Source organism: Amblyraja radiata, chromosome 4 (genome assembly GCF_010909765.2).
Source record: "Amblyraja radiata isolate CabotCenter1 chromosome 4, sAmbRad1.1.pri, whole genome shotgun sequence".
NCBI classification, from domain to species: Eukaryota; Metazoa; Chordata; class Chondrichthyes; order Rajiformes; family Rajidae; genus Amblyraja; species Amblyraja radiata.
Window position 1 is genome coordinate 109,442,638 of NC_045959.1, and position 25,285 is coordinate 109,467,922.

Here is a 25,285-nt window from a genome sequence, read left to right on the forward strand (position 1 = left end):
AGAGGAAGCTATGGAAACAGATACAATTTTTTTTTTTTGAAAGATAGTTGGACAGATATATGGATAGGAAGGGTTTGGAGGGATATGGGCTAAATGCAGACAAATGGGACTAGCTCTGTATGTTAAACATGGTCGGCATGGACAATGTGAAGCGCCTATTTCCATGCTGTACAGCTATGATTCTATGACAATCTGCTCTCTGAAAGATGATTTTTGGTATATTTGTTTATGTACAGTCTGTATCTACTTTTAAGGCTAAGATAATGGCTTACGTTTATTATTATTATTATCACCAAGGTACATTGAAAAGCTTTGTTTTCCTTGGACGCCATGGGGGAGATGACCATAGGATAGCTACCGGCTTGTGTTTATTTAGCACAGTAAAATCCAGGCCCAGCTCAGAATCACAAATAAAGGTGCGACACAATGGCACATCCGTAGAGTTGCTGCATCAAAGACCGGGTTCGATCCTGACGACGGGTGCTGTCTGTACAGAGTTTGTACGTTCTCCCTGTGACCGCGTAGGTTTTCTCCGGATGCTCCGGTTTCCTCCCACATTCCAAAGATGTACGGGTTTGGCTTTGGCAAAAAATGTAAATTGTCCCTAGTGTGTAGGATAGTGCTAGCGTACGGGGATCACTGGTTGGCGTAGATTCGGTGGGCCGAAGGGACTGTTTCTGCGCTGTATCTCTAAGCTACACTAAACCGATAGAAGATGGATAAATTGCATTGAACCTTTCAGTTGATAATTGTCTGTCAAATGCTAGTACAGCACCAGAGGGCAGTGTACACCAAATAAGCAACAGGAACTGGTCTCTTCCATTCAGCCCTTGGGCACCATCTGCTGTTCATGCAGGTTGTGGTTGATGCAATCCTGGACTCTACCCAGTGGTTCCCAACCTTTTTTTGGCCATGCCCCACCTAATCACCTCTAAAATCCTGATGCCCCCCCCCCCCCTTTTTTACCCAAAAAAAATTATTTACTCAAAATAACATCTGAAACATAAACTACATGATGGAAAATCCAAAAAAATAAAAATCGAAAATTTGGACCCAGACCTCCTCAGTCGCGCTCAATTGCCCCCCTTAAAAATCAAATTGCCCCCCTGTGGGGCGTACGCCCCACGTTGGGAACCACTACTCTACACCCTCCACCTGTCCCTATCTGCTTTAATTAAGTGTGTGGTAAAAATCTCCATCTCTGCCTTCGACTAACTAGTCAAAGTTAATCACAAAACGGAAACAGGCCCTTAAGCCCAACTCATCCAGGTCAATTGAGAAGCTCCATCTAAGGTAGTCCCATTTGCCAGTGTTTGGCCCATATCCTTCTAAACCTTTCCTATCCATGTGCCTGTCCATGGTGTCTTTTAGATGCTATTAGAGTACCTACCTCCTCTGGCAGCTTGTTCTATATACCCACCACTCTCTGTGTGAATACGTTGCCCCTCAGGTTCTTATTAAATCTTTCCGCACTTAAACCTATGTCCTTTGGTTCTTGTTCCCGCTACTGAATAAAAGACTAAGCGTTCACCCTATCTATTCCCCTTATAACTTTATACACCTCTATAAGATCACCCCTCAGACTCCTCCACTCCAAGGAATAAAGTCCTAGCCTGCCCAACCTCTCTCTATAGCTCAGGCCCTCGAGTCCTGTCAATATCTTTGTAAATCCTCTCTGCACCCTTTCCATCTTAATGACACATTTCATGGTGAGATTAGAGTAATTCATCACTGACGTCTACAAGTTAGGCGTGTGAGGTGGTACTTCTGTTAAAGAAAACTTTAAAACACACTACAAAGATCGGATAAGGCAATCAAGACTTTATTTAAGAGCATTAAATACATTGATCACTGGGAGTAATCTGCTCACCAAACAAAGCTTCATCTGCTCCTTATATACCAAATTTCTCATTGATGTGCATTTCATTCCTGCAGGCACCCGAGCCTTTTCTACTTCACATGGTCCTACAACAATCATAGATCAAGGACTTGAGGATTAACAAATACATTTCAATCGCATCTATTGGCAAATAGAAATGGCACCCAGCGAGACAGGTGTCCTGTTACCTTTTGGATTTCATTTTATTGTAATTGCCATTTGTTCTTTCACACTTCCCACGTACTTGGTTGAATGCAGCCACACAAAATACTCAAAATGCTTGTCAAGACCCAGAACAAAGCAGCAGTTTGCTTGATTGACCCAATATCCACCCAGCCAATCACTCCCTCCATCTCAGCGCACAGTAGCTGCAGAGTGCACCATCTACAATCTGCAAAGGCCTGTTGCGGTGTAAGATTTCATTTTGTTTTCTGGTGTGGAGCATGCGACTGAGATACTTCTGAAAGATGTAAGCTGATATTCTCTCGTGACTAGGAGAAAAACATAGCGTGCAAAGAGAAAAATACCAGAGTGCAGAAAGTAATGTTACAGGTGCAGGGAAAGTGCTGATTTTTTTTTAAAAAAACTGAAAGTTCCCCAATGCGGTAAGTTGGAAGATTTGTAACTGCAACCTAGCTTATGGGAGGACCGTTCAGTAGTCTCATAACAGCGGGGAAGCAGCTGTTCACGAATCTGGTGGAGCTTGCTTTCGCACATATATATCTTCTGCCCGACGGGAGAGGGGACAAGAGGGAATGACCGGGATGGAGAGGACGGAGAGAATATCTGTGGTAGGGTGAGGCCAAGTTGCCTTTTGAATGCGTTTTAACAGGGAAGAGGGTGACAAAAAGAAGTGCTATGTTTAGTATATTGTCACGTATACTGAACTACAGTGAAAAGCCTTTTTGTTGTGCGCTATCCAGTCAGCGTAAAGACTACATGATTACAACTCAGCGGATCCACAGTGTACAGATACAGGATAGAGGGCATAACGTTAAATGGAAGAATAAAATCCGATTAAATATATTTTGAGATCTTCAATGGGGTAGATGGGAGATCAGAACCACTCTCTAGTTGGTGAGATGGTTCAGTTGCCTGATAAGAGCTGGGAAGAAACTGTCCCTGAATGTGGAGAATGCATTTCCATCTGAACCTCTTGCCTGATGGGAGAGGGGAGCAGAGGGAGTAATCGGGATGAGACTGGTCCTTGATTATGCTGTGTTGCACCAACAGGTCAGGCTGAGTGGCCTGTGGACGAGCCACGCAAAGAGCTCAAATTAATCGATGGAGCCTAGGAGCCACGAGGATCTGCAGATGTGTGGAAGGAACTCAGCGGGTCAGGCAGCATCTATGGAGGGAATGGACAGACATTTTGGGTCTGAAGAAGGATCTTGCCTCAAAACTTTGACAGCACGTTCCCAGCACAAACATTGCCTGATCCGCTGAGTTCATCCAACACTTAGTTTTTTAGAACCAGCCCAACTCTTTATGTGTAGGAAGGAACTGCAGATGCTGGTTTAAACCAAAGATAGACACAAAAAACTTGATTAACTCAGTGGGACAGGCAGCATCTCTGGAGAGAAGGAATAGATAGATAGATAATCTTTATTGTCATTGTACAAGACAACGAAATTTTGTTGGAGCAGTCCTCCAGCTGCACAGGAATATGAGTATAAAAATACGTTTAAAAAAGAACTATTAAAAAATTAGACTATAAACATATAGGAGTATGGGCAGGTGTGTGAGAGAGAGGGGGGGAATCAGTGTGGGAGGGGGATAGAGTTCAGTAGTGTCACAGCTCTATGGTAGAAGCTGTTTTTTAGTCTTGTCGTGCGGGCGCTCAGTGTCCTGTATCGTCTTCCTGAGGGCAGGAGGGTGAAGAGGCAGTGTCCAGGGTGTGTGCTGTCTCTAATGATGCCCTTGACCCTCCGGATGCAGCGGGTCCAGTAGATGTCCTCCAGTCTGGGGAGCTGGGTGCCAGTGATCCTCTCAGCAGTCTTAATGACGCGTTGGAGAGCTTTCCTGTTCTCTGCGGTGCAGCCAGAGTACCATACTGTGATGCAGTATGTGAGAACTGACTCGATGGCTGACCTGTAGAAGCTCACCAGCAGCTGTTGTGGGAGACGTGCCCTCTTCAAGTACCTCAGGAAGTGAAGCCTTTGAAGTCCTTTCTTGGCCGTCGCCGTGATGTTGACGGTCCAGGTCAGGTCGTGGCTGATGTTGACCCCGAGGTACCTGATGTTCTGCACAGCCTCCACTGTCTCGCCGTTAATGGTGATGGGCTGATGGACGAAGGTCTTCGGTCTCCTCCTGAAGTCCAGGATCATCTCCTTTGTTTTTGCTGCGTTGAGGATCAAAATGGGTGAGAATGGGTGACGTTTCGGGTCGAGACCCTTCTTCAGTCTGGTTAGGGATAAGGGAAACGAGAGACATCGACGATGATGCAGAGAGATAAAGAACAATGAATAAAAGATATGCAAAAAAGTAAAGATGATAAAGGAAACAGGCCATTGTTAACTGTTGGGTGAAAACAAGAAGCTAGTGCGACTCGGGTGGGGGAGGGATAGAGAGAGAGTGAATGCCGGGTCGACCTGAAGTGAGAGAAATCCATATTCATACCACAGGGCTGTAAGCAGCCCAATTGAAATACGCGATGCTGTTCCTCCAATTTGATTTTTGCCTCACTCTGACAATGGAGGAGACCTAGGACAGAAATGTCTGTGTGGGAATGGGAAGGAGAATTAAAGTGTTTAGCATCCGGGAGATCAGGTAGGTTCAGGCGGGCTGAGCAAAGGTGTTCAGTGAAATGATCGCCCAGTCTACGTTTGGTCTCGCCGATGTATAAGAATCCACATCTTGAACAACGGACACAGTAGATGAGGTTGGAGGAGGTGTAAGTGTAATCTGAAGGGACCATCGGGGTCACTGGGCAAAGTCAATGGAGGAGGTATAGGGACATCTTCTGTGGTTGCAGGGAAGGAACATGGGGAGGGGGCGGTTTGGTTGGGAAGGGATGAGTTAACCAGGGAGTTGCGGAGGGGTCTCTACGGAAGGCGGAAAGGGGTGGAGATGGGAAAATGTGGCTGGTGGTGGAATCCCATTGGAGGTGGCGGGAATTTCAGAGGATTATGTTGTTTTATGTGACGGCTGATGAGGTGGAAGGTAAGGACTAGCGGGACTCTGTCTCTGTAGCGACTGAGGCGGAGCAAGGGGTACTGAGGAGACACGAGTGAGGGCCTTGTCTATGATGGGAGAGGGGAACCCCCGTTTCCTAAAGAATGAGGACATCTCGGATGTCCCATAACTGTTTATGGACTTGTATGGACTTGCCTTAACAATTAACTCTGGAAGAATTGACTATCTGAACACATTCTTGGATACATGCGCCAGTTAAAGATCTTATCAAACAGAGTTGAGTAGAGGAGCAAAGAGGTCCTTCTGCAGTTATCCTGGCCCTAGTGAGACCACACCTGGTGTATTGTGTGCAGTTTTGGTCCCCTAATTTGAGGAAGTGCTATTGAGGGAGTGCAGCGTAGGTTTACAAAGGTTAATTCCCAGGATGGCGGGACTGTCATATGCTGAGAGAATGGAGTGGCTGGGCTTGTATACTCTGGAGTTTAGAAGGATGAGAGGTTATCTTATTGAAACATTTAAGATTATTAAGGGTTTGGACACGCGAGAGGCAGGAAACATGTTCCCGATGTTGGGGGAGTCCAGAACCAGAACTTTTTCACACAGTGGCGGTGGAGGCTGGTTCTCTGGATACTTTCAAGAGAGAGCTAGATAGGGCTCTTAAAGATAGCACAGTCAGGGGATTGGGGGAGAAGGTCGGAACGGGGTACTGATTGGGGATGATCAGCCATGATCACATTGAATGGTGGTGCTGGCTCGAAGGGCCGAATGGCCTAGTCCTGCACCTATTGCCTATTGTCTAAAAAGATAGTCAGGGGATATTTGCCTATTGCCTATTGTCTAAAAAGACAGCAGAGTCAGGGGATAAGGGCCTATTGCCTATTGTCTAAAAAGATAGCAGAGTCAGGGGAGTGCTGGCTCGAAGGGCTGAATGGCCTACTCCTTCACATATAGGGGGGTTGCACGTAAGGTCACTGGGTCATATGGCTTGACGCACGGAGCCGCTCAATCCATCTGGAGGACATCGCAGCCTCGTACACGTACTTTCCTACCTGTTAAAAACTGCCAAAATTGTGGAAGTCGGGGTAAGCGTGAGAGACATGTACCCAACTTGAAGGCGAAATGAAGGTAAAGAGAAGCAAGAGCTAAAGGGACAACAGCTAAGGTGCTTAGCGAACATTGGCCGTGCAGATATCGAAATTGAAAATATTGGGAATTATCGCGTTTGCTCACTGCATTTCATCAGTAAGGCGGGGTCAAGGAAAGAGCGTTCACGTCGCGACCCTGTTTCCACCAATCTTTCCACCACCACGCACAAGAAGCACACGAAGCGACAAGACAGACAACATTGTACGCAGATGCCGAGAAGTGTATTCAGCTCTAGCTGAACACTTCTAATCTTGCGTGTGGACTCGATAAGAAGATCAGTAAGGCATTATTTGTGTTTTTTCTTGATTCCTTTGGTATCTACAAAGTCTCAGCAGTGATAAATCTGGATGTAAATTTTGCTTCAGAGGCGTTTTCTTTTTGTATGTAAAAACCCACTTGAGAACCATGGGCGATTTTAAAACGCCACCCCCACTGGGCCCAAGCCACCCCCGCTGGGCCCAAGCCACCCCCGCTGAGCCCAAGCCACCCCCGCTGGGCCCATGCCACCACCTCTGGGCCCCCACCACCCCCGCTGGGCCCACAGCACCCCCGCTGGGCCCACACCACCCCCGCTGGGCCCACACCACCTTCATCTTCGCCCCCCCCCCACCAGAAAGATGGGGGGGGATGTGGGAGGGGGAGAGAAAGAGGGGGAGGGAGGGGAAAGAGATGGGGGAGGGAAGAGGGAAAGGGGGATTATCTTTAGTGAGATTGCAAAATATACCAACTGGAGCGCTATTGTCTTTACACATAGTGCTATGGGCTTTACACACAGCGCTAAGGTCACAGCACTATTGGTCACAGACTGTTCAGGGAGGGAAAAGGAGAGAGTGAGTGAGTGAGAGGGAGGGAGAAAAAAAAACGAAGGAGAGAGGGAGGAAAAGGGGTGGCGAGAGAGGGAGGGAGAGGGCGGCTTCCAAAATGGATTCTACATCATCATCTGGTGCTAAAAGCAGGAAGCAGCCGTTCAAACAGAAGCATACAAAGAGATGACAATAAATGCACTGTCAAGTAAGGTGCGTAGAAGACATGTCAATTGGTAGCAAAGTTGTGCATTCTTGTACTCTTACATGGGTATGACCGCACATAACAAACAACACTTTTTTCAAAGTTAGGGTTGGGGTTTAGCTACTGGCGTTGGGGTTTAGCTACAGGCGTTGGGGTTTAGCTACTGGCGTTGGGGTTTAGCTACTGGCGTTGGGGTTTAGCTACAGGCGTTGGGGTTTAGCTACTGGCGTTGGGGTTTAGCTACTGGCGTTGGGGTTTAGCTGCTGGCGTTGGGGTTTAGCGGCTGGCGTTGGGGTTTAGCGGCTGGCGTTGGGGTTTAGCGGCTGGCGTTGGGGTTTAGCGGCTGGCGTTTGGGTTTAGCGGCTGGCGTTGGTGTTTAGCTACTGGCGTTGGGGTTTAGCTACTCGCATTGGGGTTTAGCTACCTGCGTTGGGGTTTAGCCCCTGGCGTTGGGGTTTTGATGCTGGCGTTGGGGTTTAGCGTCTGGCGTTGGGGTTTAACGGCTGGCGTTGGGGTTTAGCTACTGGCGTTGGGGTTTAGCGGCTGGCGTTCGGGTTTAGCGGCTGGCGTTGGGGTTTAGCTACTGGCGTTGGGGTTTAGCTTCTGGCGTTGGGGTTTAGCTACTGGCGTTGTGGTTTAGCTACGTGTTGGGGTTTAGCTACTGGCGTTGGGGTTTAACAGCTGGCGTTGGGGTTTAGCTACTGGCGTTGGGGTTTAGCTACTTGCGTTGGAGTTTAACATCTGGCGTTGGGGTTTAGCTACTGGCGTTGGGGGTTAGACCCTGGCGTTGGGGGTTAGCTGCTGGCGTTGGGGTTTTGCGGCTGGCGTTGGGGGTTAGACCCTGGCGTTGGGGTTTAGCTGCTGGCGTTGGGGGTTAGACCCTGGCGTTGGGGTTTTGCGGCTGGCGTTGGGGTTTAGCGGCTGGAGTTCGGGTTTAGCGGCTGGCGTTTGGGTTTAGCGGCTGGCGTTGGTGTTTAGCTACTGGCGTTGGGGTTTAGCTACTCGCATTGGGGTTTAGCTACCTGCGTTGGGGTTTAGCCCCTGGCGTTGGGGTTTTGATGCTGGCGTTGGGGTTTAGCGTCTGGCGTTGGGGTTTAACGGCTGGCGTTGGGGTTTAGCTACTGGCGTTGGGGTTTAGCGGCTGGCGTTCGGGTTTAGCGGCTGGCTTTGGGGTTTAGCTACTGGCGTTGGGGTTTAGCTTCTGGCGTTGGGGTTTAGCTACTGGCGTTGTGGTTTAGCTACGTGTTGGGGTTTAGCTACTGGCGTTGGGGTTTAACAGCTGGCGTTGGGGTTTAGCTACTGGCGTTGGGGTTTAGCTACTTGCGTTGGAGTTTAACATCTGGCGTTGGGGTTTAGCTACTGGCGTTGGGGGTTAGACCCTGGCGTTGGGGGTTAGCTGCTGGCGTTGGGGTTTTGCGGCTGGCGTTGGGGGTTAGACCCTGGCGTTGGGGTTTAGCTGCTGGCGTTGGGGGTTAGACCCTGGCGTTGGGGTTTTGCGGCTGGCGTTGGGGTTTAGCTACTGGCGTTGGGGTTTACCTACTGGCGTTGGGGTTTAGCTACTGGCGTTGGGGTTTAGCTACTGGCGTTGGGGTTTAGCTACTGGCGTTGGGGTTTAGCTACTGGCGTTGGGGTTTAGCTACTGGCGTTGGGGGTTTAGCTACTGGCGTTGGGGTTTAGCGGCTGGCGTTGGGGTTTAGCGGCTGGCGTTGGGGTTTAGCTACTGGCGTTGGGGTTTGGCTACTGGCGTTGGGGTTTGGCTACTGGCGTTGGGGTTTGGCTACTGGCGTTGGGGTTTAGCTACTGGTGTTGGGGTTTAACAGCTGCCGTTTGGGATTAGCTACTGGCGTTGGGGTTTATCTACTGCCGTTGGGATTTAGCGGTTGGCGTTGGGGTTTAGCTACTGGCGTGGGGGTGTAGCTACTGGCGTTGGAGTTTAACTACTGGCGTTGGGGTTTAGCTACTGGCGTTGGGGTTTAGCGGCTGGCGGGGTTTAGCTACTGGCGTTGGGGTTTAGCTACTGGCGTTGGGGTTTAGCTACTGGCGTTGGGGATTAGCCCCTGGCGTTGTGGGTTAACGGCTGGCGTTGGGGTTTAGCGGCTGGCGTTGGGGTTTAGCGGCTGGCGTTGGGGTTTAGCTACTGGTGTTGGGGTTTAGCTACTGGCGTTGGGGTTTAGCGGCTGGCGTTGGGGTTTAGCGGCTGGCGTTGGGGTTTAGCTACTAGCGTTGGGATTTAGCTACTGGCGTTGAGGTTTAGCTACTGGCGTTGGGGTTTAGCGGCTGGCGTTGGGGTTTAGCTACCTGCGTTGGGGTTTAGCTACTGGCTTTGGGTTTAGCTACTGGCGTTGAGGTTTAGCTACTGGCGTTGGGGTTTAGCGGCTGGCGTTGGGGTTTAGCTACTGGCGTTGGTGTTTAACAGCTGGCGTTGGGGATTAGCTACTGGCGGGGTTTAGCTACTGGTGTTGGGGTTTAGCGGTTGGCTTTGGGGTTTAGCTACTGGCGTTGGGGTTTAGCTACTGGCGTTGGGGTTTAGCGGCTGGCGTTGGGGTTTAGCTACTGGCGTTGGGGTTTAGCTACTGGCGTTGGGGTTTAGCTGCTGGCGTTGGGGTTTAGCTACTGGCGTTGGGGTTTAGCTACTGGCGTTGGGGTTTAGCGGCTGGCGTTGGGGTTTAGCTACTGGCGTTGGGGTTTAGCGGCTGGTGTTGGGGTTTAGCGGCTGGCGTTGGGGTTTAGCGGCTGGCGTTGGGGTTTAGCTACTGGCGTTGGGGTTTAGCTACTGGCGTTGGGGTTTAGCGGCTGGTGTTGGAGTTTAACTACTGGCGTTGGGGTTTAGCTACTGGCGTTGGGGTTTAGCTACTCGCGTTGGAGTTTAACTACTGGCGTTGGGGTTTAGCTACTGGCGTTGGGGTTTAGCTACTGGCGTTGGAGTTTAACTACTGGCGTTGGGGTTTAGCTATTGGCGTTGGGGTTTAGGGCCTGGCGTTGGGGTTTAGCGGCTGGCGTTGGGGTTTAGCTACTGGCGTTGGGGTTTGGCTACTGGCGTTGGGGTTTGGCTACTGGCGTTGGGGTTTGGCTACTGGCGTTGGGGTTTAGCTACTGGTGTTGGGGTTTAACAGCTGCCGTTTGGGATTAGCTACTGGCGTTGGGGTTTATCTACTGCCGTTGGGATTTAGCGGTTGGCGTTGGGGTTTAGCTACTGGCGTGGGGGTGTAGCTACTGGCGGAGTTTAACTACTGGCGTTGGGGTTTAGCTACTGGCGTTGGGGTTTAGCGGCTGGCGGGGTTTAGCTACTGGCGTTGGGGTTTAGCTACTGGCGTTGGGGTTTAGCTACTGGCGTTGGGGATTAGCCCCTGGCGTTGTGGGTTAACGGCTGGCGTTGGGGTTTAGCGGCTGGCGTTGGGGTTTAGCGGCTGGCGTTGGGGTTTAGCGGCTGGCGTTGGGGTTTAGCTACTGGTGTTGGGGTTTAGCTACTGGCGTTGGGGTTTAGCGGCTGGCATTGGGGTTTAGCGGCTGGCGTTGGGGTTTAGCTACTAGCTTTGGGATTTAGCTACTGGCGTTGGGGTTTAGCTACCTGCGTTGGGGTTTAACTACTGGCTTTGGGTTTAGCTACTGGCGTTGAGGTTTAGCTACTGGCGTTGGGGTTTAGCGGCTGGCGTTGGGGTTTAGCTACTGGCGTTGGTGTTTAGCTACTGGCGTTGAGGTTTAGCTACTGGCGTTGGGGTTTAGCTACCTGCGTTGGGGTTTAGCCCCTGGCGTTGGGATTTTGCTGCTGGCGTTGGGGTTTAGCTACCTGCGTTGGGGTTTAGCCCCTGGCGTTGGGGGTTAGCTGCTGGCATTGGGGTTTAGCGGCTGGCGTTGGGGTTTAGCGGCTGGCGTTGGGGTTTAGCGGCTGGCGTTGGGGTTTAGCTACTGGCGTTGGGGTTTAGCGGCTGGTGTTGGGGTTTAGCGGCTGGCTTTGGGGTTTAGCTACTGGCGTTGGGGTTTAGCTCCTGGCGTTGGGGTTTGGCTACTGCCGGGGTTTAGCTACTGGTGTTGGGGTTTAACAGCTGGCGTTGGGGATTAGCTACTGGCGGGGTTTAGCTACTGGTGTCGGGGTATAGCGGTTGGCTTTGGGTTTTAGCTACTGGCGTTGGGGTTTAGCTACTGGCGTTGGGGTTTAGCGGCTGGCGTTGGGGTTTAGCTACTGGCGTTGGTGTTTAACAGCTGGCGTTGGGGATTAGCTACTGGCGGGGTTTAGCTACTGGTGTTGGGGTTTAGCGGTTGGCTTTGGGGTTTAGCTACTGGCGTTGGGGTTTAGCTACTGGCGTTGGGGTTTAGCGGCTGGCGTTGGGGTTTAGCTACTGGCGTTGGGGTTTAGCTACTGGCGTTGGGGTTTAGCTGCTGGCGTTGGGGTTTAGCTACTGGCGTTGGGGTTTAGCTACTGGCGTTGGGGTTTAGCGGCTGGCGTTGGGGTTTAGCTACTGGCGTTGAGGTTTAGCGGCTGGTGTTGGGGTTTAGCGGCTGGCGTTTGGGATTAGCTACTGGCGTTGGGGTTTATCTACTGCCGTTGGGATTTAGCGGTTGGCGTTGGGGTTTAGCTACTGGCGTGGGGGTGTAGCTACTGGCGTTGGAGTTTAACTACTGGCGTTGGGGTTTAGCTACTGGCGTTGGGGTTTAGCGGCTGGCGGGGTTTAGCTACTGGCGTTGGGGTTTAGCTACTGGCGTTGGGGTTTAGCTACTGGCGTTGGGGATTAGCCCCTGGCGTTGTGGGTTAACGGCTGGCGTTGGGGTTTAGCGGCTGGCGTTGGGGTTTAGCGGCTGGCGTTGGGGTTTAGCGGCTGGCGTTGGGGTTTAGCTACTGGCGTTGGGGTTTAGCTACTGGCGTTGGGGTTTAGCGGCTGGCATTGGGGTTTAGCGGCTGGCGTTGGGGTTTAGCTACTAGCTTTGGGATTTAGCTACTGGCGTTGGGGTTTAGCTACCTGCGTTGGGGTTTAACTACTGGCTTTGGGTTTAGCTACTGGCGTTGAGGTTTAGCTACTGGCGTTGGGGTTTAGCGGCTGGCGTTGGGGTTTAGCTACTGGCGTTGGTGTTTAGCTACTGGCGTTGAGGTTTAGCTACTGGCGTTGGGGTTTAGCTACCTGCGTTGGGGTTTAGCCCCTGGCGTTGGGATTTTGCTGCTGGCGTTGGGGTTTAGCTACCTGCGTTGGGGTTTAGCCCCTGGCGTTGGGGGTTAGCTGCTGGCGTTGGGGTTTAGCGGCTGGCGTTGGGGTTTAGCGGCTGGTGTTGGGGTTTAGCGGCTGGCTTTGGGGTTTAGCTACTGGCGTTGGGGTTTAGCTCCTGGCGTTGGGGTTTGGCTACTGCCGGGGTTTAGCTACTGGTGTTGGGGTTTAACAGCTGGCGTTGGGGATTAGCTACTGGCGGGGTTTAGCTACTGGTGTTGGGGTATAGCGGTTGGCTTTGGGTTTTAGCTACTGGCGTTGGGGTTTAGCTACTGGCGTTGGGGTTTAGCGGCTGGCGTTGGGGTTTAGCTACTGGCGTTGGTGTTTAACAGCTGGCGTTGGGGATTAGCTACTGGCGGGGTTTAGCTACTGGTGTTGGGGTTTAGCGGTTGGCTTTGGGGTTTAGCTACTGGCGTTGGGGTTTAGCTACTGGCGTTGGGGTTTAGCGGCTGGCGTTGGGGTTTAGCTACTGGCGTTGGGGTTTAGCTACTGGCGTTGGGGTTTAGCTGCTGGCGTTGGGGTTTAGCTACTGGCGTTGGGGTTTAGCTACTGGCGTTGGGGTTTAGCGGCTGGCGTTGGGGTTTAGCTACTGGCGTTGAGGTTTAGCGGCTGGTGTTGGGGTTTAGCGGCTGGCGTTGGGGTTTAGCGGCTGGCGTTGGGGTTTAGCTACTGGCGTTGGGGTTTAGCTACTGGCGTTGGGGTTTAGCGGCTGGTGTTGGAGTTTAACTACTGGCGTTGGGGTTTAGCTACTGGCGTTGGGGTTTAGCTACTCGCGTTGGAGTTTAACTACTGGCGTTGGGGTTTAGCTACTGGCGTTGGGGTTTAGCTACTGGCGTTGGAGTTTAACTACTGGCGTTGGGGTTTAGCTATTGGCGTTGGGGTTTAGGGCCTGGCGTTGGGGTTTAGCGGCTGGCTTTGGGGTTTAGCTACTGGCGTTGGGGTTTGGCTACTGGCGTTGGGGTTTGGCTACTGGCGTTGGGGTTTGGCTACTGGCGTTGGGGTTTAGCTACTGGTGTTGGGGTTTAACAGCTGCCGTTTGGGATTAGCTACTGGCGTTGGGGTTTATCTACTGCCGTTGGGATTTAGCGGTTGGCGTTGGGGTTTAGCTACTGGCGTGGGGGTGTAGCTACTGGCGTTGGAGTTTAACTACTGGCGTTGGGGTTTAGCTACTGGCGTTGGGGTTTAGCGGCTGGCGGGGTTTAGCTACTGGCGTTGGGGTTTAGCTACTGGCGTTGGGGTTTAGCTACTGGCGTTGGGGATTAGCCCCTGGCGTTGTGGGTTAACGGCTGGCGTTGGGGTTTAGCGGCTGGCGTTGGGGTTTAGCGGCTGGCGTTGGGGTTTAGCGGCTGGCGTTGGGGTTTAGCTACTGGTGTTGGGGTTTAGCTACTGGCGTTGGGGTTTAGCGGCTGGCTTTGGGGTTTAGCGGCTGGCGTTGGGGTTTAGCTACTAGCTTTGGGATTTAGCTACTGGCGTTGGGGTTTAGCTACCTGCGTTGGGGTTTAACTACTGGCTTTGGGTTTAGCTACTGGCGTTGAGGTTTAGCTACTGGCGTTGGGGTTTAGCGGCTGGCGTTGGGGTTTAGCTACTGGCGTTGGTGTTTAGCTACTGGCGTTGAGGTTTAGCTACTGGCGTTGGGGTTTAGCTACCTGCGTTGGGGTTTAGCCCCTGGCGTTGGGATTTTGCTGCTGGCGTTGGGGTTTAGCTACCTGCGTTGGGGTTTAGCCCCTGGCGTTGGGGGTTAGCTGCTGGCGTTGGGGTTTAGCGGCTGGCGTTGGGGTTTAGCGGCTGGCGTTGGGGTTTAGCTACTGGCGTTGGGGTTTAGCGGCTGGTGTTGGGGTTTAGCGGCTGGCTTTGGGGTTTAGCTACTGGCGTTGGGGTTTAGCTCCTGGCGTTGGGGTTTGGCTACTGCCGGGGTTTAGCTACTGGTGTTGGGGTTTAACAGCTGGCGTTGGGGATTAGCTACTGGCGGGGTTTAGCTACTGGTGTTGGGGTATAGCGGTTGGCTTTGGGTTTTAGCTACTGGCGTTGGGGTTTAGCTACTGGCGTTGGGGTTTAGCGGCTGGCGTTGGGGTTTAGCTACTGGCGTTGGGGTTTAGCTGCTGGCGTTGGGGTTTAGCTACTGGCGTTGGGGTTTAGCTACTGGCGTTGGGGTTTAGCGGCTGGCGTTGGGGTTTAGCTACCGGCGTTGAGGTTTAGCGGCTGGTGTTGGGGTTTAGCGGCTGGCGTTGGGGTTTAGCGGCTGGCGTTGGGGTTTAGCTACTGGCGTTGGGGTTTAGCTACTGGCGTTGGGGTTTAGCGGCTGATGTTGGAGTTTAACTACTGGCGTTGGTGTTTAGCTACTGGCGTTGGGGTTTAGCTATTGGCGTTGGAGTTTAACTACTGGCGTTGGGGTTTAGCTACTGGCGTTGGGGTTTAGCGGCTGGCGTTGGGGTTTAGCGGCTGGCGTTGGGGTTTAGCGGCTGGGGGGGTTTAGCTACTGGCGTTGGGGTTTAGCTACTGGCTTTGGGGTTTAGCTACTGGCGTTGGGTTTAGCGGCTGGCATTGGGATTTAGCGGCTGGCGTTGAGGTTTAGCTACTGGCGTTGGGGTTTAGCTACTGGCGTTGGGGTTAGCTACTGGCGTTGGGGTTTAGCGGCTGGCGTTGGGGTTTAGCTACTGGCGTTGGGGTTTAGCTACTGGCGTTGGGGTTTAGCTACTGGCGTTGGGATTTAGCTACTGGCGTTGGTGTTTAGCTACTGGCGTTGAGGTTTAGCTACTGGCGTTGGGGTTTAGCTACCTGCGTTGGGGTTTAGCCCCTGGCGTTGGGATTTTGCTGCTGGCGTTGGGGTTTAGCTGCTGGCGTTGGGGTTTAGCTACTGACGTTGGGGTTTAGCTACTGGCGTTGGGGTTTAGCTACTGGCGTTGGGGTTTAGCGGCTGACGTTGGGGTTTAGCGGCTGGCTTTGGGGTTTTGCTACTGGCGTTGGGGTTTTGCTACTGGCGTTGGGGTTTATCTACTGGCGTTGGGGTTTAGCTACTGGCGTTGGGGTTTAGCTACTTGCGTTGGAGTTTAACTACTGGCGTTGGGGTTTAGCGGCTGGCGTTGGGGTTTAGCTACTGGCGTTGAGGTTTAGCGGCTGGTGTTGGGGTTTAGCGGCTGGCGTTGGGGTTTAGCGGCTGGCGTTGGGGTTTAGCTACTGGCGTTGGGGTTTAGCTACTGGCGTTGGGGTTTAGCGGCTGGTGTTGGAGTTTAACTACTGGCGTTGGGGTTTAGCTACTGGCGTTGGGGTTTAGCTACTGGCGTTGGGGTTTAGCGGCTGGTGTTGGAGTTTAACTACTGGCGTTGGGGTTTAGCTACTGGCGTTGGGGTTTAGCTACTGGCGTTGGAGTTTAGCTACTTGCGTTGGAGTTTAACTACTGGCGTTGGGGTTTAGCTACTGGCGTTGGGGTTTAGTTACTGGCGTTGGGGGTTAGCCCCTGGCGTTGGGGGTTAGCTGCTGGCGTTGGGGTTTAGCTACTGGCGTTGGGGTTTAGCGTTGGGGTTCAGCGGCTGGCGTTGGGGTTTAGCTACTGGCGTTGGGGTTTAGCTACTGGCGTTGGGGTTTAGCTACTGGCGTTGGGGTTTAGCTACTGGCGTTGAGGTTTAGCTACTGGCGTTGGGGTTTAGCTACTTGCGTTGGAGTTTAACTACTGGCGTTGGGGTTTAGCTACTGGCGTTGGGGTTTAGCGGTTGACGTTGGGGTTTCGCGGCTGGTGTTGAGGCTCAGCGGTTGCCGTTGGGGTTTAGGGGCTGTTGAGGTGTAGAGGCAGGCATTGTGGTTAAGCGGCTGGCGTTGGGGGTTCACGGTGAACATTGAGGATTAGCGGCTGGCGTTGGGGTTTAGCGATTGCCGTTGGGGTTTCGCGGTAGGCATTGCGGTTTAACAGCTGGCGTTGGGGTTTAGCGGCACGAATGACGGGCCCTGCACAGCAGCAGCAGTGGCAGCCACAGCTGCTTCACCTCCTCCTCCTGCTCCCGCACCCTGCCCACCCTGATAGCGGCCGCTGCTTTCAAAACAAACCCTCCCGCACGCTGAGGCCGGAAGAAGGGAGGGAGTGGCAGGCCTCCTTCCGCCGTCGGATGCAGCTGCACGACAGATCCTTTGGCAATAGGATCTTTGAGCTGCAATGTTCGGCCCCGCACCTTGCTGTTGACTCGCGGAGGAGGGGAGGCGGTGGCGAGGAGATCACAACCGCCTCCCCCTTTGGCGGCAGCACTTGGCGGTGGACTGAGAAGGCTAAGGCAGCCGGGCGATGTTGTCCGATGAGTGCTGACCTTCCTTCCTCCCCACCTCCCCCCCCCCCCCCCTCTCTCTCTCGAGTACGCCCCCTCTCTCTCTAGTACGACAGATGGCACAATGGGCTAAGTGTTCGGCTGGCAACCGGAAGGTAGCCGGTTCGAATCCCGCTTAGAGTGCATACTGTCGTTGTGTCCTTGGGCAAGACACTTCACCCACCTTTGCCTGTGTGTGAATGTGTGTGAATGTGTGTGAGTGATTGGTGGTGGTCGGAGGGGCCGTAGGCGCAGATTGGCAGCCACGCTTCCGTCAGTCTGCCCCAGGGCAGCTGTGGCTACAGAAGTAGCTTACCACCACCGAGTGTGACTGAGGAGTGAATGAATAATGCGATGTAAAGCGCCTTGAGTATTAGAAAGGCGCTATATAAATCCCATCCATTATTATTATTATTATTATTATAAGAGGAAAGCCCCCGCTCTTTGGACAATCGTCAGCTGACGAACTACCTGAATGAGTTTTACTGCAGGTTTGAAAATCAGAAACGTAACCCTGGTACCCCCTCCCCAACAAACACAGCCAGACCCCAGTCTGCAAAGAATGGACCCTGCACCCTCTCCCTCCCATTCACCACCTCACACCTACTTAAGGCAAGACTCCAGTAATGAAAAGAGTGGACCCTTTCCCACCCCCACCAACACTTCACACCCAATTACTCATTTTTAACCAGTACCTGCAAAGATGCACTGTCCCTGCCTGCTTCAAAGTCGCCACTATTGTCCCTGTACCCAAAAAGGTAAGGATTACTGGTCTTAATGACTACAGACTTGTCGCACTGACCTCTGTAGTCACGAAGACCATTGAAAGGCTTGTACTGGCCAAGGTGAAAAATATCACAATCCCTCTGCTGGACCCTCTGCATTTTGCATATTGGGCCAATAGATCTGTGGATGATGCAGTCAATCTGGGCCTACACTTCATCCTCCAACACCTAGACCGCCAGGGGACCTATGCGAGGATTTTGTTTGTTGATTTTAGCTCTGCATTCAACACCATTGTGCCAGAGCTACTACGCTCCAAACTTTCTGAGTTGACTGTGCCTGAACCCCTCTGACGGTGGATCACCAGCTTTCTGACTGACAGGAAGCAGCATGTGAGACGGGAAAGCATATCTCGGACCCACAAACGCTCAGCATAGGCGCACCGCAAGATGCGTACTCTCCCCTACTCTCGCCACACCAATGACTGCACCTCCACAGACACCTCTGTCAAGCTTCTCAAGTTTGCGGACGACACAACCCTGATTGGACTGATCCAGGATGGGGATCTCTGTACTCTTTTCAATTTGACATATTTCCTATAACATGGTGCCCAGAACTGAACACAATATTCTAAATGTGGTCTCACCAATGCGGTCTTAAACAACTGCAACATGACCTCACAACTTCTATACACAATACTCTGACTGATGAAGGCCAAAGTGCCAAAATACGTTTTGACCACCTGATATACCTGCGACACGACCTTCAAAGAACCATGCAACCCTCAACCATTCCTCTGCCCACCTGGCTAATTGATCCAGATCCTGCTGCAATCTTTCACAACCATCTTCACTATATGCAAAACCACTCACATCTATATCATCAGCAAACTTGCTAATCTTGCCCTGTTCTGTGACGTTTCACAGAGTGCTGGAGTAACTCAGCGGGTCAGGCTGAGTATGGAGGTTGGGAGGTCATGTTGCAGTTGCATAAGAAGGTGGTGAGGCCGCATTCAGAGTATTGCATTCAGTTCTGGGCACCATGTTATAGGAAAGATGTCATCAAACTGGAAAGGGTACAGTGAAGATTTACGAGGATGTTGCCAGCACTAGAGAGCCAGAGCTATAGGGAGAGGTTGAGTAGGCTGGGACTCTAATTCATGGAGCACAGGAGGATGAGGGATGATCTAATAGAGGTGTATAAAATCATGATTTGAATAGATATGGTTGAGTCTTTTGCCCAGAGTAGGTGAATTGAGGTGCAGAGGACATAAGTTTAAGGTGTACGGCAAAAGATTTAATAGGAATCTGAGGGGTATGTTTTTCACACAAAGGGTGGTAGGTGTATGGAACAAGCTGCCAGAGGAGGTAGTTGAGGCGGGGACTATCGCAACATTTAAGAAACAGTTAAGACAGGTACATGGATAGGACAGGTTCGGAGGGATATGGATCAAACTTGGGCAGGTGGGACTAATGCAGATGGGACATGCAGGGCCGAATCTCCTCCTGAAAAATGTCCATTGACTTGACTTCCACAGCTGTCTGTGGCAATGGATTCCACAGTTCATCATCCTCTGACTTAAGAAATTCCTGCTCATCTCCTTCCTAAAGGAATGTCTTTTAATTCCGAGGCTGTGACCACTGGTCCTAGACTCTCCCACAAGTAGGTTTTTACCAGGTTGGGACAGACTGCAACAGCTTCACACCATGTCCCAAAGCTCATGTCCTGTCCTGCATCACCCAAGGCAGCAAAGACATTATAGGAGAGGGCAAGCACCGTAACAAAGTAGCTCACCATGGTTTGGGTAACATTCAGGAATGTCTATGCATGCCACATCATGAATATTACTGAAGACGGTCTTGACCCGAAATATAATCTCCAGAGATGCTGCCTGACCCACTGAGTTACTCCAGCACTCTGTGACATGTCATCTATCCATGTTCTCCAGAGATGCTGCCTGACCCGCTGAGTTACTCCAGCACTCTGTGAAATTTCGCCTATTCATATTCTCCACAGATGCTGCCTGACTCGCTGAGTTACTCCAGCACTTTGTGACTATTTTCCCTTCACCCATCTGCCCAAGCCCACACTCCCCCCTCCTTTCCTATGTTCCTTTCCACCCATAAACCTCTCTGCCTTTACATTTCACTCCTCTTTCAAATCTGCTCTACTTATCTACATTCATTTGTCTTCTTAACTTTTTAATCATAGAATGATGCAGTGTGGAAACAGGCCCTTCAGCCCAACTTGCCCACACAGACCAACATGTCCCATGTAAACCTTTCCCACTCACACGCATTTGGCCCATATATCCATCTAAATCTGTCCTATCCATGTACGTGTCCAAATGTCCCTTAAACATTAGGATAGTCCCAGCCTTAACTACCTCCTCTGGCAGCTCGTTCCATACACCCAGCACCCTTTGTGTGAAAAAGCTACCTCTCAGATTCCTGTTAATTTCTGAAATATTGGTCATAAATTTGGTGCAAAAATGCTCCAAAATATGGCTCAGAATGCATCAGAGAGCATCTAAAACCCCAGCTTCCAGGGCCTTTAAGCGGGCTCTGGACCCTGGCATCGAGGGACCGCGCTCATGATGTGCGCAACGTGCACACTATTTCACATTAAAAAAATTTAAATCCTGTCATGCCACCCCCCTTTTTGGAAAGCTTTGTACGGGCCTGCCAAGCACTTTGGCTGTTGTCCCTTCAGCTCTCGCTTCTACCGTCATTTCTCCTCACTTTTGGAATTCTGAAGTAGGCTAAATGTCTCTCACGCTTATCCCGATTTCCATAATTATTTACTGCGCAAAAATTTACCATTTCGGCGGGTTTTAACGGGCCAACTACACTGGAAACAATGGTCAGTGCTTACCTGCAGTTCATCGCGTGTACTCCAGTTGGAGTAGCGTAGCAACAATACGGGTCATGGGTCGTGACCAAAGATACTAGAGGAATCTAGTTCCTCTAGTATCTTTGGTCGTGACCCAACTGCCTGCAACCTCCCTATTGCCTAAAAGTGTGCCTGGTTCCCTTATCAAGAACAGTAAATAAATAAAATGTGTATAGGCATGAATAGAGATGAATGTACTTGGCAGCCAGTTCCAGAGCAGATTATCAAACGGGGTTATTGCTCAATTGATAAGATTCAATGTGAAGTTTCAATAACGGAGCTGAGAAATAGAGAGAGAGGAATGTAGCTCTTAACTGGACATCTAGTGACCTGTGGGCGAGGGTCACTGGAAGCTGAGGGAGAGTGATCAGGGGGGTAGTATGGTGGGAGGGTCGGTACCGAGGGAGTGCGGTTCTGTGGGAGGGGTGATACTGATGAAGCCGAACTGGTCTACCAAACAGTTTGTGTGGTGTCTGTTTATTAAGAAGCGAACCTGGTTTAGTAGTTAAGAAAGTAGCTTTTTCAATACTGAGGGAGCGCCGCACTGTGGGAGGAGGAGCGCCGAGGGAGCGCCGCACCGTGGGAGGGCAGTGCTGAGGGAGGGGGCGGTGCTGCAGGAGAAGCAGAACTGAGGGAGCACGTTGTTGTGTGCAAAGATTATAGAGGCTCCTCTATAATCTTTGGTTGTGTGAGGGGTGTTACTGAGGGAGCGCTGTGCTGGTTTTTTTCAAAGTTTTACAAGTACTGTTATTTAAAAAATAAACATACAGAGTATTAACACAATCAAAGACTGCCTATGTTGACAGTTTACAAACAAGCGATCATCAAATTAATTAATATATCGCCAGCTTTATCAACAAAACACTCGGCCTCCTGCGGCGACCAGCGGTCACGGAAGGCCTGCAAAGTCCCCGTGGACCGCGTGTTCCTTCTCCAGGGACCCAGGCCCGGATAAGGGACAGGCGGTCAACCCCGGTGCGGCCGTCGACTACCCGCTGCCTGGACCCGCCAATGGCCATCTTTAGCCAGGCCCAGGAGCAGACGGACAGGGAGATCCCCCCTCCCCCTCCCCTCCTCCCTCCCTGTACCGGTTGTCAGGAGCGCTGTGAGAGGAGCAGTGCTGCTGCCTGAGGGAGGCAGTGTTGTCAATGGGGGATCGGAGAACAGCTTCTGACCGACCGACCGACCGGACAACGGCGCGCGTCGAGGCCGGCCGTTGGGGGGCGCGCGCGCGGACGCAGACGCAGACGGTGACGGGGACGCGCGCGCAGGCGGACGCCGAGGCACGCGACGCCGGGAGCCGGGGGGCGCGCACGCGCACGCGCGGAGGTGAGTTGGAGCGGGAGCGGCCGGAGAAGGAGGAGGAGGAGGAGGAGGAGGAGACGTCGGGTGAGTGGGGTGGGGTGGAGAAGGGATGGGAGGATGAGAGGGAAAGGGGAAGACGGGGAGGGAAGGCGTGGAGGGGCTGAGGGGGATGGGATGGAGGGGGAAAGAAGGACTGAGTGGGGATGAGAGGGAGGGGAAGAAGGATAGGGAAGAGGGGGAGGGGCTGAGGGGACGGATGGAGAGGGAGGGGAAGTAGTGAGGGAGGGGGAAGTGGAGATGGAGCAGGGAGTGGGGAGGGAGGGAGGGAGTGGGGTAAGGGCCTGAGGAGGGGGGGGTGAAGGAGTGGGGGAGAAGGGGATGGAGGGAATGCAGCAAGAGGAAGGTGGGGGTGAATGGGGGGAGGGGGGGGGATGAGTGAGGGAGGAACGGAGAGAGGGGTGGGGGTGGGAACCGAGGGGAGGGGGAGCATGGTGTGCAGGTTGGGGGGTGGAGGATGGAAGGGGTTTGTGTGAAGGGATGGAAGTGGTTTTGGAGTGGGTTGGTGGGGTAGGGGATTAGGCATTGTAGGGTTCAGGGTTCAAGTGGGTATTAGGGTACTCGTGAGTTGGGGGTTGCACTGGTTGCGCTTGGAATGGGGTTGGGGAGGGGTTTGTGGTGCAGGTTGCTCCAGTACGTAGCAGAGAGAAACACACAGATCACTCGTTGGGTCAGAATCCTCTTCAGACATTCCTGCCCCCCATTCCCTGCAATGTAGTTAGTCTGTTCCCTCCGCAGATGCTGCTTGATCTGCTGAGTTACTCCAGTTGTTTGTGTTTTTGCTCAGGATTGCAGCATCTGCAGTTGCTTGTGTCAACACTTCTTTCTTTGCCAAAGATGTGCGTAGTCAGTGTTTTAACCGGCTTCTATGTCCTCAGTGTGTTGATAAGGTGTGGATTCATGGGGGAAGTTGATGAGCATGAAATCGGATCAGTGTAGAATGGACATTTGATAAAAAACAAATAAAGACCTTCCCTAATCAGAAGCCGTGGATGAACAGAGAGGTCAGACTCTTGCTGAAGGCTCGCGATGCTGCTTTCAGATCAGATTCAGATTCAGATTCAGATTCAACTTTAATTGTCATTGTCAGTGTACAATACAGAGACAACGAAATGCAGTTAGCATCTCCCTGGAAGAGCGACTTAGAATATGATTTCTATAAATAAATCTATTTACATGCATCCAGTCATAGTGTTTTTCCTGTGGGAGGAGTGTCCAGGGGGGCTGATTGGCAGTCACCGAGGTACATTGTTGAGCAGTGTGACAGCCACAGGGAAGAAGCTGTTCCTGGACCTGCTGGTCCGGCAACGGAGAGACCTGTAGCGCCTTCCGGATGGTAGGAGGGTAAACAGTCCATGGTTGGGGTGAGAGCAGTCCTTGGCGATGCCGAGCGCCCTTCGCAGACAACGTTTGCTTTGGACAGACTCAATGGAGGGGAGCGAGGAACCGGTGATGCGTTGGGAAATTTTCACCACCCTCTGCAGTGCTTTCCAGTCGGAGACAGAGCAGTTGCCATACCATACTGTGATACAGTTGGTAAGGATCCTCTCGATGGTGCAGCGGTAGAAGTTCACCAGAATCTGAGGAGACAGATGGACCTTCTTCAGTCTCCTCAGGAAGAAGAGACGCTGGTGAGCCTTCTTGACCAGAGTTGAGGTATTGTGGGTCCAAGAGAGGTCATCGGAGATGTTGACCCCCAGGAACCTGAAGCTGGAAACACGTTCCACCTCCGTCCCGTTGATGTGGATGGGGGTGTGCGTGCCGCCCCTAGACTTTCTGAAGTCTACAATGAGCTCCTTGGTCTTCTTGGAGTTAAGGGCCAGGTTGTTGTCAGCGCACCATGCTGCTAGGAGCTGGACCTCCTCCCTATAGGCCGACTCATCGTTGTTGCTGATGAGGCCAATCACCGTTGTATCATCTGCATACTTGATGATGGTGTTAGTACCATGTACAGGTGTGCAGTCGTAGGTGAAGAGGGAGTAGAGGAGGGGGCTCAGCACACAGCCCTGTGGAACGCCGGTGTTCAGGGTGAGGGTTGAAGAGGTGTGCTTGTCTAACCTAACAGACTGGGGTCTGTCGGTTAGAAAGTCCAGTATCCAGTTGCAGAGGGAGGGGTCGATGCCCAGGTTACCAAGTTTGGTGATCAGTTTAGAGGGTATAATGGTGTTGCATGCTGAGCTGTAATCGATGAACAGCATTCTTACGTAAGTGTCTCTGGTGTCGAGGTGGGAGAGGGTGGAGTGAAGTGCCGTTGAGATGGCATCCTCCGTTCTCCTGTTCTTGCGGTAGGCAAACTGATAGGGATCCAATGTGGGGGGTAGGCAGCCTTTGAGGTGTGCCAGGACCAGCCTCTCGAAGCACTTGGTGATGATGGGAATAAGTGAAACTGGGCAGAAGTCGTTTGCCGCAGTGGAGTGTTTTGGCACCGGCACGATGGAGGTGGTTTAAAGGCACGTGGGGACAACTGCTTGGGCAAGTGACAGGTTGAAGATGTCAGTCCAGACGTCTGTCAGCTGCGCAGCACAGGCCCTGAGGACGCGCCCGGGGATGCCGTCAGGGCCAGAAGCCTTATGTGCATTAGTCTTACTCAGTGCCACGTACACGTCGTAGGGGGTGAGTGTGAGGGGTTGGTGATCAGCAGGGAGCACAGCCTTGATGGCCGTCTCTAGATTGTCCCTGTCGAAGCGGCCATAGAAGTGGTTAAGCTCCTCAAGGAAGGAGGCGTCGCTGGATGTGGGGGTGGTGTTGGTGGGTCTATAGTCCGTGATGGCTTGGATGCCTTGCCACATGCATCGGGGGTCGGAGTTGTTGTTGAAGTGCTCCTCAATCCTGAGCTTATGGCAGTGCTTGGCCTTCTTGATGCCCCTCTTCAGGTTAGCCCTGGATGAACTGTAGGCTCGAGCATCGCCTGACCTGAAAGCAGTGTCCCGTGCTTTCAGCAGTAGCCTGACCTTGCTGTTCATCCATGGCTTCTGATTCGGGAATATGGTCACCCGTTTGAGGGAGGTGACACTATTGATGGTGGAGTTTATAAAGTCCAGAACAGAGGATGTGTTGGAATCGATGTCCGTGTGGGAGTCAAGGGTGGCCTGGGCTGCAAACGCCTTCCAGTCAGTGTTTCCAAAACACTGCTGAAGTGTGGAGTCCGCTTCCTCTGACCAGACTTTAACTGTCCTCACAGTGGGTTTAACCCGTCTGATGAGTGGGGAGTACTCTGGTGACGGTGAGGGATACAGCTCATCCAGGGCCAACCTGAAAAAGGGAATCAGGAGCGCAAAACACAAACACAAGCTGCAGATCGAGGAGCATTTTCAAAATAACTCCGACCCCAGATGCATGTGGCAAGGCATCAAGTCCATCACGGACTACAACAAAGTTAACCCCCCCCCCCAAGTCAACGACGCCTCCCTTCCTGACGAGCTAAACTATTTCAATGCTCGTTTTGACCGGGACAATAAAACACCAGCCATCAAAGCTGCCCCACCCCCGAATGAACAACCCCTCGGCATCTCCGGGCGTGTACTCAGGGCATGTGCTGGACAATTTTCCCTGGTCTTCACTGACATCTTCAATCTGTCACTGGCCCAGGTTGTCGTCCCTACATGCCTCAAGACCACAAGACCATCGTGCCACTACCCAAGCAGTCAGCTTCAGGG

At 52.2% G+C, this 25,285-nt stretch overlaps 1 protein-coding gene and 1 long non-coding RNA gene across 3 annotated transcripts in view; one reads left to right on the top strand and one right to left on the bottom strand.

The window, feature by feature from the left end:
* Positions 1-1,806: 1,806 nt before the first annotated feature.
* On the bottom strand, positions 1,807-21,474 carry LOC116972473. The gene is made up of 2 exons (XR_004411809.1): positions 21,356-21,474; positions 1,807-1,965 (listed from the first exon to the last, which is right to left on the bottom strand). It is a non-coding gene; the product is annotated as an uncharacterized LOC116972473 (long non-coding RNA).
* A 100-nt stretch (positions 21,475-21,574) lies between these two features.
* slc4a2 (solute carrier family 4 member 2) overlaps positions 21,575-25,285 on the top strand; it is a 203,860-nt gene continuing 200,149 nt past the window's right edge. For both annotated transcript variants that reach the window (XM_033020207.1, XM_033020211.1), the window contains exon 1: positions 21,575-21,656. The gene's annotated coding sequence lies outside the window, so the exon portion shown is untranslated. The remainder of the gene's footprint in view (positions 21,657-25,285) is intronic.